Source organism: Procambarus clarkii, chromosome 72, assembly GCF_040958095.1.
Source record: "Procambarus clarkii isolate CNS0578487 chromosome 72, FALCON_Pclarkii_2.0, whole genome shotgun sequence".
Taxonomy (NCBI): Eukaryota; Metazoa; Arthropoda; class Malacostraca; order Decapoda; family Cambaridae; genus Procambarus; species Procambarus clarkii.
The window spans coordinates 6,827,723-6,844,046 of record NC_091221.1 but is presented as its reverse complement, the minus strand read 5'-3'; positions in this window follow the sequence as shown (position 1 = coordinate 6,844,046).

The following is a 16,324-nucleotide window of genomic DNA, read 5'->3' as shown; positions in this document are numbered from 1 at the left end:
AATTATAAAACTCTAGCTCTTGTCCTCTATCCAAGTTCACTCCGGTAAATTCATTACTATCAGTCCAAATCCCCCTGAGATTTAAACACTCAACTACATTTTCAGACATAGTAAATAAGATCAAGTCAGTTATCAAGTTTCAACTCTTGTGCCCCAGCTTAGTTCATTTGTACAAGTTCTTTATTTTCCAACTAAATCACCCTGAGATTTAAGATCACCGTATTTCTAACGTAGTAAAATTAATCGGGGCATTAACCAAGCTCCATTTCCTCAGCCTTAGATCATCAGACATAAATATATTCGATCAAGTCCCTCTCAGCCTATCTGTTTATCAGAGTATTTACTTTACCCTTCTCATCCCCAACGTATCCAAACCTTCAATAATCATACTGTATTTGCATATTTTCTCTATATTCAGCTGTGTTCTTCACATTTTGTCCATGTTTTCTATGTTCACTCCATGTTCTTCAAATGTTCACAGTCCCATTCAGTTTATATTTTCACAAGTATCTCCATTTTTCTGTAATCTTTCTCTTAGTCTCATTACTTTCTCTACAAATTCTAGTCATATTTTCTATGTTTTCATGTTCATCACATGTTCTCTTTACAACTTTTATACTCAATATTCATGCTAACTTCCATATTTTGTGTTCTTTGCAATATTCATGTTCCTCTACAAGTTCATGTTCCTCACAAGATCACTTCGTTTTTTTCACCTTCACTTACATGTTTTCTACATTCTTTGTCATATTCTCCATGTTCTTCACAAGTCCATTATTCATTCTTTGTATTCCCTATTCTCCTTATCATGTTTTCATGTTCACTGTATTCATCAACTTTTCTTACATATGTTCTTTGCCATGTTCCCCATATGTTCTCTGGGTTTTTCCCCTTACATGTTATCTAACGTTCCTTAACTAAAAAATCTTTCACCAATCAACTAAAACATAGTCACTTTCGTCATTTCTCAACTAAACTTATTATCCAGTCAACTAAAAATAGTCAGAAATAGCCTCGTTCAACACTGTTCTTAACTAAAACAACCTTTCTCTTAGCTAAAAATTGTCAAAGGAAACTTTTTTCAGCACTTTCTTAACAGGCGCTATGTTTCATCAAGAAAAAATTGTCAAAGGAAACTTTCCAAAACTGTTCATAACTAGCTTTTATCCATCGTCAATCAACTAAAAATAATAACTTTCATCATTTCTTAACTAAACATATTCCCCATTCATCAGAAAATAACCGTGTTCTTCATGTTTCATTGTCATTTCATAACTAAAATTATCTGCCAATCATCAGAAAAAGTCATGTTCATCATGTTTTGGCTTTTGCTCAACTAAAAGTATTCATCGGTCAACTAAAAAATAGTTACTTCATCATGTTTCCTTGTCATTTCTTAACTGAAATATCACTTCTCTCATCTGAAAATAGTCAGGATTAACCTCATTCAACACCGTTCTTAACTAAAACAGCCTTTCGCTTAGCTAAAAATTGTCAAAGGAATCTTTTCAGCACTGTTCATAACTAAAATTATCCATCAATCAACAGAAAAAGCCATGTTCATCATGTTTTGTCTTTTTGCTTAACTAAATTATGTTTTGTCAAGTAAGAAAATATAGTCAAAGATATCTTTCATCGCTGTTCTTAACTGACATTATACTTTGGGGAGCACAAAAATAGTCTCCGTCGTCATATTTTGTCTTTTTCCTCAACTAAAAGAGTCAAATGTAACTTTTTCAACACTTTCGTAACTAAAATTATATATCGCTAAGTAAGAAAAATAGCCAAAGGTGCTCTCCTTTACACCAAAGTTACTCTTTGAGAAATCAAAGACACTCTTCAATACATTAAGGACTTACTCAAAGACACCAAAGTTACACTCAAAGACATCCTTCGAGACATCAAAGACATCCTTAAGACTTCAATGGGACTCTTCCATTCATCAAAGACATTCTCTAAGCCCTCAAAGTTATTCTCAGAACAATCAAAAGTTATTCCAAGGCAACAAAAGTTATTCTCAGCACAATCAAAAGTTATTCCAAGACAACAAAAGTCATTCTCAGAGCTATCAAAATTATTCTCGGAGTCATCAAAAGGTATTCTCTAACTCACTTTGGTCATTAAAGTTAATTTCTATGTTATAAGAGTTTGTCTCAGAGACATCTAAAGTTAATCTTAGAGTTATCAAATGTAATCTCTAACTCTCTTTTGTTCATCAAAGTTGATCTCAGAGTTAGCAAAGGTAATCTCTAACTCTCTTTTGTTCATCAAAGTTGATCTCAGAGTTAGCAAAGGTAATCTCTAACTCACTCTCGTTCATCAAAGTTGTTTCAAAGACATCAAAGATGTTCTCTAAATCATAAAAGTTAATCTCTAAGTTACCTTCGTTCATCAGAGAAACTTTCCAAAACATCTTCGTTCATCAAACTTGTTTTCAAAGTCATCAAATGTTATTCTCGAAGTCATCAAAGATATTTTCAGAGACATCTAAAGTTAATTTCTATGTTATAAAAGTTATTCTCAGAGACATCTAAAGTTAATCTTGGTCATCAAAGTTGTTCTCTAAACATCAATGTTGTTCTCCAAGACATCAAAGATGTTCTCAAAATCATAAAAGTTATTCCCAGAGCTATCAAAGTGATCTCTAATTCATCTTCGTTCTCCCAAAGTTGTTCTCTAAGACACCTTCGTTCATCAAAGAAACTCTCCTTCTTCCATCATGTTATTCTTTAAGACATCTTCAGTCATAAAATTTTCTCTCCAAAATGTAACTAGTTCAGCTTTTCATACCAAACCTGCATTTCTGTTAAAATATATTTTCGCAGACACTTTACCCTAAAACTGTTCTCTGAACTATCCTAACTTAACTTACCTTACCTTACCTATCTTACCTAACTTTACCTATGTTACCTTACCTTACCTACCTTTCCTAACCTAACTTTACCTATGTTACCTTACCTTACCTACCTTTCCTAACCTAACTTTACCTATGTTACCTTACCTTACCTACCTTTCCTAACTTATCCTGCTTAACCTATCTTACCTAACTTTACCTATCTTACCTAACTTTACCTATGTTACCTTACCTTACCTACCTTTCCTAACTTAACCCGCTTAACCTATCTTACCTATCTTACCTATCTTACCTAACTTTACCTATGTTACCTTACCTTACCTAACTTATCCTGCTTAACCTAACTTACCTACATTACCTAACTTAACTTTCATAACCTAACTTTACCTATCCTAACATAACTTACCTTACCTTCCCTATCTTACCTAACTTTACCTATCCTAACTTAACTTACCTTTCATAACCTAACTTTACCTATCCTAACATAACTTACCTTACCTTCCCTAACTTAACCTAACTTACCTACATTACCTAACTTAACTTTCATAACCTAACTTTACCTATCCTAACATAACTTACCTTACCTTCCCTATCTTACCTAACTTTACCTATCCTAACATAACTTACCTTACCTTCCCTAACTTAACCTAACTTTACCTATCCTAACTTAACTTACCTTTCATAACCTAACTTTACCTATCCTATCCTAACCTAACTTGTCTTACCTAACTTAATCTTACATTCCCAAACTGATGTATCCTAACTTATCTAGTCCAACCAGACATGCTCTAACTTACATAAGTATTCCTTCTTGTCTTTGTGTTTCGTCAATCATTGTCTCATATTCATTTACTCATTTCATTAGTTAATTTCTCAAATGGTCACTTATGCATTTCAAGTGCTATTTTGTTAGAGATTGGATATTTAAGCATTTCAAAGAATTATAATTTCTCAAATGGACGTTTTGCATTTCAAGTGCTATTTGTTAGAGATTGGATATTTAAGCATTTCAAAGAATTTTTGTTATATATGGGCATTTACTCATTTCAAGGGATAATTTCTCAAATGGACGTTTTTGCATTTCAAGTGTTATTTGTTTAAGATTGGGTGTTTAACCATTTCAAAGGTTTTTGTTATATATGGGAACTTACTCGTTTCAAGGGCAAATTTCTCAAATGGTCATTTTTGAAGATCAAGGGTTATTTGTTAAAGTTCATCAAGTTGCTCATAAGTTGTATTTATTATCATATGTTCTTATTCCCCAACCCCTTAACCTAACCTCTTGTAATCTTAGTGTATTTAGTAGGTTCTATCTTATGTTCTTATTCCCCAACCCCTTAACCTAACCTCTTGTAATCTTAGTGTATTTAGTAGGTTCTATCTTATGTTCTTATTCCCCAACCCTTTAACCTAACCTTTCAGATGTAGTTTATTGTGTTTTTGACATATTTGTTGAATATATTATCCTTTTCCTAACCTTTCAGATGTAGTTTTGTTTCTCCTTTTTTATATTTTTACCCAAACCTTCTTTCCTTCTTTTACTTTGATTCTCCTACTCCTTCTAACCCTCCTTTTCTATCTCTCTCCCTTATTCTCTCTCTTCCTCCCCCTCTCTCTCCCTCATTTGCTCAAATGCTCTCTTGTTTCTCAAATTCAAGTCTTATTGCTCCCATTCTCACACCCTCATTCTCATTCACTTAGTTTTTCTTTTTCTCAATTCAAGTCTTAGTTCCCCCACACTCTCTCTCTCATTCTCTCTTCTTTGGTCCCATTCTCTTCCGCCCCCTCTCTCTCTTACTCCTTGCTCTTCTTTCATGCTCTCACTCCCTTGAGCTCTTGTTTCTCAATTTCAAGTCTTAGTAGATCTGATTCTTTACTATTGTAATTCTATTATTACTAAGATAAAGAACGAACTTATATGTGAAAAACAAAGTAAAAGAAGGAAAGAAAGTTAAGTGGGATGGTGGGTTTGGGTAAAAATATACAAAGGAGAAACAAAACTACATCTGAAAGGTTAGGAAAAGGATAATATATTCAACAAATATGTCAAAAACACAATAAACTACATCTGAAAGGTTAGGTTAAAGGGTTGGGGAATAAGAACATAAGATAGAACCTACTAAATACACTAAGATTACAAGAGGTTAGGTTAAGGGGTTGGGGAATAAGAACATAAGATAGAACCTACTAAATACACTAAGATTACAAGAGGTTAGGTTAAGGGGTTGGGGAATAAGAACATATGATAATAAATACAACTTATGAGCAACTTGATGAACTTTAACAAATAACCCTTGATCTTCAAAAATGACCATTTGAGAAATTTGCCCTTGAAACGAGTAAGTTCCCATATATAACAAAAACCTTTGAAATGGTTAAACACCCAATCTTAAACAAATAACACTTGAAATGCAAAAACGTCCATTTGAGAAATTATCCCTTGAAATGAGTAAATGCCCATATATAACAAAAATTCTTTGAAATGCTTAAATATCCAATCTCTAACAAATAGCACTTGAAATGCAAAACGTCCATTTGAGAAATTATAATTCTTTGAAATGCTTAAATATCCAATCTCTAACAAAATAGCACTTGAAATGCATAAGTGACCATTTGAGAAATTAACTAATGAAATGAGTAAATGAATATGAGACAATGATTGACGAAACACAAAGACAAGAAGGAATACTTATGTAAGTTAGAGCATGTCTGGTTGGACTAGATAAGTTAGGATACATCAGTTTGGGAATGTAAGATTAAGTTAGGTAAGACAAGTTAGGTTAGGATAGGATAGGTAAAGTTAGGTTATGAAAGGTAAGTTAAGTTAGGATAGGTAAAGTTAGGTTAAGTTAGGGAAGGTAAGGTAAGTTATGTTAGGATAGGTAAAGTTAGGTAAGATAGGGAAGGTAAGGTAAGTTATGTTAGGATAGGTAAAGTTAGGTTATGAAAGTTAAGTTAGGTAATGTAGGTAAGTTAGGTTAAGTTAGGGAAGGTAAGGTAAGTTATGTTAGGATAGGTAAAGTTAGGTTATGAAAGGTAAGTTAAGTTAGGATAGGTAAAGTTAGGTAAGATAGGGAAGGTAAGGTAAGTTATGTTAGGATAGGTAAAGTTAGGTTATGAAAGTTAAGTTAGGTAATGTAGGTAAGTTAGGTTAAGCAGGATAAGTTAGGTAAGGTAAGGTAACATAGGTAAAGTTAGGTAAGATAGGTAAGATAGGTAAGATAGGTTAAGCGGGTTAAGTTAGGAAAGGTAGGTAAGGTAAGGTAACATAGGTAAAGTTAGGTAAGATAGGTAAAGTTAGGTAAGATAGGTTAAGCAGGATAAGTTAGGAAAGGTAGGTAAGGTAAGGTAACATAGGTAAAGTTAGGTTAGGAAAGGTAGGTAAGGTAAGGTAACATAGGTAAAGTTAGGTTAGGAAAGGTAGGTAAGGTAAGGTAACATAGGTAAAGTTAGGTAAGATAGGTAAGGTAAGGTAAGTTAAGTTAGGATAGTTCAGAGAACAGTTTTAGGGTAAAGTGTCTGCGAAAATATATTTTAACAGAAATGCAGGTTTGGTATGAAAAGCTGAACTAGTTACATTTTGGAGAGAAAATTTTATGACTGAAGATGTCTTAAAGAATAACATGATGGAAGAAGGAGAGTTTCTTTGATGAACGAAGGTGTCTTAGAGAACAACTTTGGGAGAACGAAGATGAATTAGAGATCACTTTGATAGCTCTGGGAATAACTTTTATGATTTTGAGAACATCTTTGATGTCTTGGAGAACAACATTGATGTTTAGAGAACAACTTTGATGACCAAGATTAACTTTAGATGTCTCTGAGAATAACTTTTATAACATAGAAATTAACTTTAGATGTCTCTGAAAATATCTTTGATGACTTCGAGAATAACATTTGATGACTTTGAAAACAAGTTTGATGAACGAAGATGTTTTGGAAAGTTTCTCTGATGAACGAAGGTAACTTAGAGATTAACTTTTATGATTTAGAGAACATCTTTGATGTCTTTGAAACAACTTTGATGAACGAGAGTGAGTTAGAGATTACCTTTGCTAACTCTGAGATCAACTTTGATGAACAAAAGAGAGTTAGAGATTACCTTTGCTAACTCTGAGATCAACTTTGATGAACAAAAGAGAGTTAGAGATTACATTTGATAACTCTAAGATTAACTTTAGATGTCTCTGAGACAAACTCTTATAACATAGAAATTAACTTTAATGACCAAAGTGAGTTAGAGAATACCTTTTGATGACTCCGAGAATAATTTTGATAGCTCTGAGAATGACTTTTGTTGTCTTGGAATAACTTTTGATTGTGCTGAGAATAACTTTTGTTGCCTTGGAATAACTTTTGATTGTTCTGAGAATAACTTTGAGGGCTTAGAGAATGTCTTTGATGAATGGAAGAGTCCCATTGAAGTCTTAAGGATGTCTTTGATGTCTCGAAGGATGTCTTTGAGTGTAACTTTGGTGTCTTTGAGTAAGTCCTTAATGTATTGAAGAGTGTCTTTGATTTCTCAAAGAGTAACTTTGGTGTAAAGGAGAGCACCTTTGGCTATTTTTCTTACTTAGCGATATATAATTTTAGTTACGAAAGTGTTGAAAAAGTTACATTTGACTCTTTTAGTTGAGGAAAAAGACAAAATATGACGACGGAGACTATTTTTGTGCTCCCCAAAGTATAATGTCAGTTAAGAACAGCGATGAAAGATATCTTTGACTATATTTTCTTACTTGACAAAACATAATTTAGTTAAGCAAAAAGACAAAACATGATGAACATGGCTTTTTCTGTTGATTGATGGATAATTTTAGTTATGAACAGTGCTGAAAAGATTCCTTTGACAATTTTTAGCTAAGCGAAAGGCTGTTTTAGTTAAGAACGGTGTTGAATGAGGTTAATCCTGACTATTTTCAGATGAGAGAAGTGATATTTCAGTTAAGAAATGACAAGGAAACATGATGAAGTAACTATTTTTTAGTTGACCGATGAATACTTTTAGTTGAGCAAAAGCCAAAACATGATGAACATGACTTTTTCTGATGATTGGCAGATAATTTTAGTTATGAAATGACAATGAAACATGAAGAACACGGTTATTTTCTGATGAATGGGGAATATGTTTAGTTAAGAAATGATGAAAGTTATTATTTTTAGTTGATTGACGATGGATAAAAGCTAGTTATGAACAGTTTTGGAAAGTTTCCTTTGACAATTTTTTCTTGATGAAACATAGCGCCTGTTAAGAAAGTGCTGAAAAAAGTTTCCTTTGACAATTTTTAGCTAAGAGAAAGGTTGTTTTAGTTAAGAACAGTGTTGAACGAGGCTATTTCTGACTATTTTTAGTTGACTGGATAATAAGTTTAGTTGAGAAATGACGAAAGTGACTATGTTTTAGTTGATTGGTGAAAGATTTTTTAGTTAAGGAACGTTAGATAACATGTAAGGGGAAAAACCCAGAGAACATATGGGGAACATGGCAAAGAACATATGTAAGAAAAGTTGATGAATACAGTGAACATGAAAACATGATAAGGAGAATAGGGAATACAAAGAATGAATAATGGACTTGTGAAGAACATGGAGAATATGACAAAGAATGTAGAAAACATGTAAGTGAAGGTGAAAAAAACGAAGTGATCTTGTGAGGAACATGAACTTGTAGAGGAACATGAATATTGCAAAGAACACAAAATATGGAAGTTAGCATGAATATTGAGTATAAAAGTTGTAAAGAGAACATGTGATGAACATGAAAACATAGAAAATATGACTAGAATTTGTAGAGAAAGTAATGAGACTAAGAGAAAGATTACAGAAAAATGGAGATACTTGTGAAAATATAAACTGAATGGGACTGTGAACATTTGAAGAACATGGAGTGAACATAGAAAACATGGACAAAATGTGAAGAACACAGCTGAATATAGAGAAAATATGCAAATACAGTATGATTATTGAAGGTTTGGATACGTTGGGGATGAGAAGGGTAAAGTAAATACTCTGATAAACAGATAGGCTGAGAGGGACTTGATCGAATATATTTATGTCTGATGATCTAAGGCTGAGGAAATGGAGCTTGGTTAATGCCCCGATTAATTTTACTACGTTAGAAATACGGTGATCTTAAATCTCAGGGTGATTTAGTTGGAAAATAAAGAACTTGTACAAATGAACTAAGCTGGGGCACAAGAGTTGAAACTTGATAACTGACTTGATCTTATTTACTATGTCTGAAAATGTAGTTGAGTGTTTAAATCTCAGGGGGATTTGGACTGATAGTAATGAATTTACCGGAGTGAACTTGGATAGAGGACAAGAGCTAGAGTTTTATAATTGTTTTCATCATATTTACTATGTCTGAAATACAGAGGGTAAAAATTTTGGGGAAATTGATGGTTTATTACAAAGATATGAAAGAGAACTAAGGCGGGGACGAGAGCTGGAGCTCAGTAACTGACTTGATCTTATTTACTAACTTTGAAGTATGTCTGCTTTTAATTTTAGGGAAATTGATGGGTTATTTACAAAGATACGAAGGAGAACTAAGGCGGGGACGAGAGCTGGAGCTCGATAACTGACTTGATTTTATTTACGGTGTCTGAAATACAGAGGGTAAAAATTTCAGGGAAATTGGTGGTTTATTTACAAAGATATGAAAGAGAACTAAGGCGGAGGACAAGCGCTGGAGCTTGGTAACTGTTTTGATCTTATTTATGGTGCCTGAAATACAGAGGGTAAAAATTTCAGGGAAATTGGACTGTTACTAACGAAGATACGAGAGAGAGCTAAGGCGGAGGACAAGCGCTGGAGCTTGGTAACTGTTTGATCTTATTTATGGTGCCTGAAATACAGAGGGTAAAAATTTCAGGGAAATTGGACTGATACTAACGAAGATACGAGAGAGAGCTAAGGCGGAGGACAAGCGCTGGAGCTTGGTAACTAAATTACTGTATTGAACTACGTTTGAAATATGATTATTTTTAAATTTTAGAGGGATTGGAATGATAGTATTCATTATACGACAGGGGACTAAGGTGGGGGAACGTGAGCTAGAACATGCTTACTAACATGATTTATTTGTGTAAAACTGACTTGCTTAATGAAAAGGAGAAAACATACGATGTTGGAAAATAGTTGAACTGAACTGAATGAAAGGAGAGAGAGAGAGAGAGGAGGGAGAGAGAGAGAGGAGGGACGGTCCAGATATTATGAAGATAAGATAAGATTAAGAGCCGACTGGCTGTCCGGGCGTAAAGTAAATAAAGGTGACGCGAGAGATTGCGAGGTAAGGGGGGAGGGAGGGGGGTGTGAGGTACGAAACACTGAAAACCATGACTTACACAGGTGATTTTCTAAATTTATATGAAAACTATGGCTTACACAGACGATTTTGTAAGTTGAAAACATGTAAAATATGTCCGTAGAGTTCTCCTGGAAGCCCTAAAGAGCTACATACGTTACTTGAATTTGTCCCATAAGGCCTTAACAAACTTCTAAGTCTCGGAAATTATTTTTCTCATAAGAAATCCTTACTTCTAAAATCTGTGACTGACAAAATTTACCTGAAACCCTGGCTAACACGCGGGATATTTACCAGAAAAAACAAAAGGAGCCGCTGGCTCTTACAGTCCACAGGGGTCCTCCGGCCTGAAAAAAAAAAGGAGCCGCTGGCTCTTACAGTCCACAGGGGTCCTCCGGCCTGAAAAAAAAGGAGCCGCTGGCTCTTACTCCCTACTACTAATGATTATTATAGAATTTTCATTGATTTACAAGGAGCTTTTGATAAAGCCAACAAAGAGGTTATTTTATATGAATTAGCTAGTCTTGGTGTTAAAGGGAAATTATTGCGCTGGATAGGGGATTATCTTTACGAAAGGAAGGCTCAGGTGTGGTATCAAGGTTGTATGTCAGGTGTGAGGTCTTTTGAACTCGGCACACCTCAGGGAGGAGTGTTGAGTCCCACCCTGTTTAATGTACTAATGAATAAGATAGCATCTGAGAGATACTCAAATGGGGTAACTCCGATCATATATGCCGATGATATTTTGTTTCAGGGCAAAGATATTTCAAAGGTTCAAACAGTGTTGGACAATTTCGGAAACCTGTGTCACCATATGGGACTGGTGGTTAATGAAAACAAAACTAAGTTTGAATGTAGAAGTCGGAGCCCCATTGTTTTGAAAATAAACGATAAAAATATAGAGAGAGTTAATATATATAAATATTTAGGCATATATGTTGGATATACCCATGAGAGTTTGGAAGCTGAGATGAACAGACTGTTGGGTCAATGTCGGAAGAGATTACAACCTCTGAAGGCTTTGGCATGCTGTGGAAAGGGAGTGGGAGTCCCTGTGCTACGAATGTTATACTTGAGTACATAAGAACATAAGAACATAAGAACAAAGGTAACTGCAGAAGGCCTATTGGCCCATACGAGGCAGCTCCTATTCTATAACCACCCAATCCCACTCATATACTTGTCCAACCCGTGCTTGAAACAATCGAGGGACCCCACCTCCACAATGTTACGCGGCAATTGGTTCCACAAATCAACAACCCTGTTACTGAACCAGTATTTACCCAAGTCTTTCCTAAATCTAAACTTATCCAATTTATATCCATTGTTTCGTGTTCTGTCCTGTGTTGATACTTTTAATACCCTATTAATATCCCCCCGGTTATGTCCATTCATCCACTTGTAAACCTCTATCATGTCACCCCTAACTCTTCGCCTTTCCAGTGAATGCAACTTAAGCTTTGTTAATCTTTCTTCATATGAAAGATTTCTAATTTGGGGAATTAACTTAGTCATCCTACGCTGGACACGTTCAAGTGAATTTATATCCATTCTATAATATGGCGACCAAAACTGAACTGCATAATCTAAATGGGGCCTAACTAGAGCAAGATATAGCTTGAGAACCACACCAGGTGTCTTGTTACTAACGCTGCGATTAATAAATCCAAGTGTCCGATTTGCCTTATTACGAACATTTATGCATTGATCCTTTTGTTTTAAATTCTTACTAATCATAACTCCCAGATCCCTTTCGCAATCCGACTTCGCAATCACAACACCATCTAGCTCGTATCTTGTAACTCTATCATCATTACCTAACCTCAGAACTTTACATTTATCAGCATTAAACTGCATCTGCCAATCCTTTGACCATTTCAAAACCCTATCTAGATCAACTTGAAGTGATAGTGAGTCCTCCTCCGAATTAATTTCCCTACCGATTTTCGTATCATCGGCAAATTTGCAAATGTTGCTACTCAAACCTGAATCTAAATCATTTATATATATTATAAACAACAGAGGTCCCAGGACAGAGCCTTGAGGCACTCCACTTACAACATTTTCCCACTCTGACTTGATTCCATTTATACTAACTCTCTGTTTCCATTGGTATAGCCATGCCCTAATCCAGCTTAATATAGCACCCCCAATACCATGAGACTCTATTTTTTTAATCAGTCTTTCATGTGGCACTGTATCAAAAGCTTTGCTAAAGTCAAGGTATACAACATCGCAATCCTTACCACTATCAACTGCCTCAACAATGCTAGAATAAAAAGTACTGTAAGATCTCTTATTGATTATGCTGCACCTGTCATTTCTTGTTTTGGTAAAGGTAGGATGGGCAAGTTGGAGAAGGTACAAAATGAAGCAATGAGAATTATCTTAGGATGCCCAAGAAATGCTATGATTGAGATAATGAGGATGGAGTTGAATCTGCAGAGTATTGGGGATAGAATTTCAGAGATAAATGTAGCCTCTGCCATTAGATTAATGAGAGGTGGGGGAGCTAATGAATTAATCCTCTTGGTTCAAAAGGTGGGAAGTAGTGATCATAGTGAACAGTGTATGATGAAGAAGAGAGTATATATGAATAAATTATGTTATAATGTTATAAAGTATGATGTTATTACAGAGTGTATTGCTGTGCCCAAGAGAAAATTTACACCACCATGGGAGGATTGTAATGTAGATGTAGTAATTACTCCCTTGCATAAGAAAAAAAGTATGTATGAAATAGGAGAGCTGAGGGCAACATATGATTGTATAATTAGAAAACTGCCTACGGAAAACACTCTACATGTATATTGTGATGGGTCAGTAGCTAGGGATGGGAAGGCAGGATGTGGAGTCTTGATCAGGAGTACACTGACATCGGCACTGTAGATACTGTTATTGGACGCCGCTTAACTGACAATGTCTCTTCAACGCAGGCTGAACTCCAAGGAGTATTAGCAGGATTACAGGAAGTAGTCAAATGTGGAAAAAATGCTTGCTTCTTTATTGACAGCAGAGGAGCGTTAGAGTCTTTAAATAGCAGACGCCCAGTATATCAGAATATTGTGATAGAGTGTAGAGAGAATGTTAAGAGACTAGAAAAAACTGGGTATAAAGTAAGATTCATGTGGATCCCTTCACATGTGGGAATACTGTTGAATGAGGTAGTTGATGATATAGCGAAAAGAGCCACTGAAAAAACTCTTGTTGATGTTGTATGTCAGTTAACCTTGAAACAAATAAAAACAAGAATCAAGGTGATTCAGGAGGGTGAAGAAATGATAAAGAGAATGGCAATGGTGGACAGTAGTAACACACTTAAGAATTATTCAATAATAAATACAAATTCGTCCTTCACTTATGGTAAAGGAAAGTCTACTTGGAAGGATTCAATTTACATGAGATTACGATTAGGATATAAATATATCTGGCAATACGGTGTTGATGTCAGTGAAAAAGATAAGGAGTGTAAATTATGTAGTATGCCGCACGCCCACACCTTAGAACATTATGTATTAGAGTGTCACCTTATTGAAAAATATAGAAATAAGGAAATAAATAGTGTACCACATCAAATTGTTTGGATGTGTGATAATGGTATAATAGACAGTATACTTAGGAGCTACAAGAATTTTGCCCCAAGAATGTAACAATTATATGCTGTACTTGCTGTATGCAATGTTAAATGGGATTTTTGTACATAAGAACATAAGAACAAAGGTAACTGCAGAAGGCCTATTGGCCCATACGAGGCAGCTCCTATTCTATAACCACCCAATCCCACTCATATACTTGTCCAACTCGTGCTTGAAACAATCGAGGGACCCCACCTCCACAATGTTACGCGGCAATTGGTTCCACAAATCAACAACCCCGCCACCGAACCAGCACTTACCCAAGTCCTTCCTAAATCTAAACTTATCCAATTTATACCCATTGTTTCGTGTTCTGTCCTGTGTTGATACTTTTTTAATACCCTATTAATATCCCCCCGGTTATGTCCATTCATCCACTTGTAAACCTCTATCATGTCACCCCTAACTCTTCGCCTTTCCAGTGAATGCAACTTAAGCTTTGTTAATCTTTCTTCATATGAAAGATTTCTAATTTGGGGAATTAACTTAGTCATCCTACGCTGGACACGTTCAAGTGAATTTATATCCATTCTATAATATGGCGACCAAAACTGAACTGCATAATCTAAATGGGGCCTAACTAGAGCAAGATATAGCTTGAGAACCACACCAGGTGTCTTGTTAAGAACATAAGAACAAAGGCAACTGCAGAAGGCCCACCGGCCCACACGAGGCAGCCCCCATTCCACAACCACCCAATCCCACTCACACACCTGTCCAACCCGCGCCCGAAACAATCGAGGGACCCCACCTCCACAACGTCACGCGGCAACCGGCTCCACAAATCAACAACCCTGTTACCGAACCAGCATCCACCCAAGTCCCTCCCAAATCCAAACCCATCCAATTCACATCCACCGTTTCGCGCTCGGTCCCGTGTTGATACTTTCAATACCCCACCAACATCCCCCCGGCTATGTCCACTCATCCACCTGCAAACCTCCACCACGTCACCCCCAACTCCCCGCCTCTCCAGCGAATGCAACCCAAGCCCTGCCAATCTTTCTTCATATGAAAGATCTCCAACTTGGGGAACCAACTCAGTCATCCCACGCTGGACACGTTCAAGTGAACCCACATCCATTCCACAATACGGCGACCAAAACCGAACTGCATAATCCAAATGGGGCCCAACCAGAGCAAGATATAGCTCGAGAACCACACCAGGTGTCCTGCTACCAACGCTGCGACTAACAAATCCAAGTGTCCGATTTGCCTCACTACGAACACCCATGCATTGATCCTTTTGTTCCAAACTCCCACCAATCACAACTCCCAGATCCCCCTCGCAATCCGACTTCGCAATCACAACACCATCCAGCTCGCATCCCGCAACTCTATCACCACTACCCAACCTCAGAACCCCACACTCATCAGCACCAAACTGCATCTGCCAACCCCTTGACCACCCCAAAACCCCACCCAGATCAACCCGAAGTGATAGTGAGTCCTCCTCCGAACCAACTTCCCCACCGACCCCCGCACCATCGGCAAACCTGCAAATGTCGCTACTCAAACCTGAATCCAAATCACTCACACATATTACAAACAACAGAGGTCCCAGGACAGAGCCCCGAGGCACTCCACCCACAACACCCTCCCACTCTGACCCGACTCCACCTATACCAACTCTCCGTCTCCCCTGGTACAGCCACGCCCCAATCCAGCTCAATATAGCACCCCCAATACCACGAGACTCCATCCCCCCAATCAGTCTCTCATGTGGCACTGCATCAAAAGCCCTGCCAAAGTCAAGGCACACAACATCGCAATCCCCACCACCACCAACTGACTCAACAATGCTAGAACAAAAAGATAACAAATTTGTTAAACACGAACGGCCACTTATAAAACCATGCTGCGACTCAATTACCAACTTATGTTTTTCAAGATGAAGACGAATCCCATTTGCTATTACAGATTCGAGCAACTTTCCCACAACAGACGCCAGGCCAATTGGTCGATAGTTAGACGCAAGTGATCTATCTCCTTTCCCAAAAACCGGCACCACACTAGCAACCCTCCAAAACTCCGGCACTCTGCCCGACTCCACCGATCCACCAAATATGGTTGACAGCGGGTCACAAAGCTCCTCCTTGCACTCCCCAAGCACCCCGGCAAACACCGGGGTGTTTGTACTGCTATATGTCTATTTGTACTCACTGAATTTGTGCGCCCCTTGAGGGACTTGAAGTAGAGGGGGGTAGAAATAGCCTAAGCTACTCTATCCCTTTGAGATGTATTTATTGCTTATCTCAATAAACATACTTGAACTTGAACTCCAGTCCTTTTCGTTCATAGAACACCGAACCCTACACGCTCTCTGATATATTGCTTAATTAACAAATATTCACAAATAAAGATTATATTTATATAATGTTATCAGAAAGGCAGATATAAAATAGTTTGTGTTAATGCATCACAGAGATTATACCTTATTAGAGAGGAAAAATATTCATATTTTAAACAAGGCTTCTTGGCCGACGCTCTCCCTTTCGATGGGAACTATGACCTTTTGAAAATCAA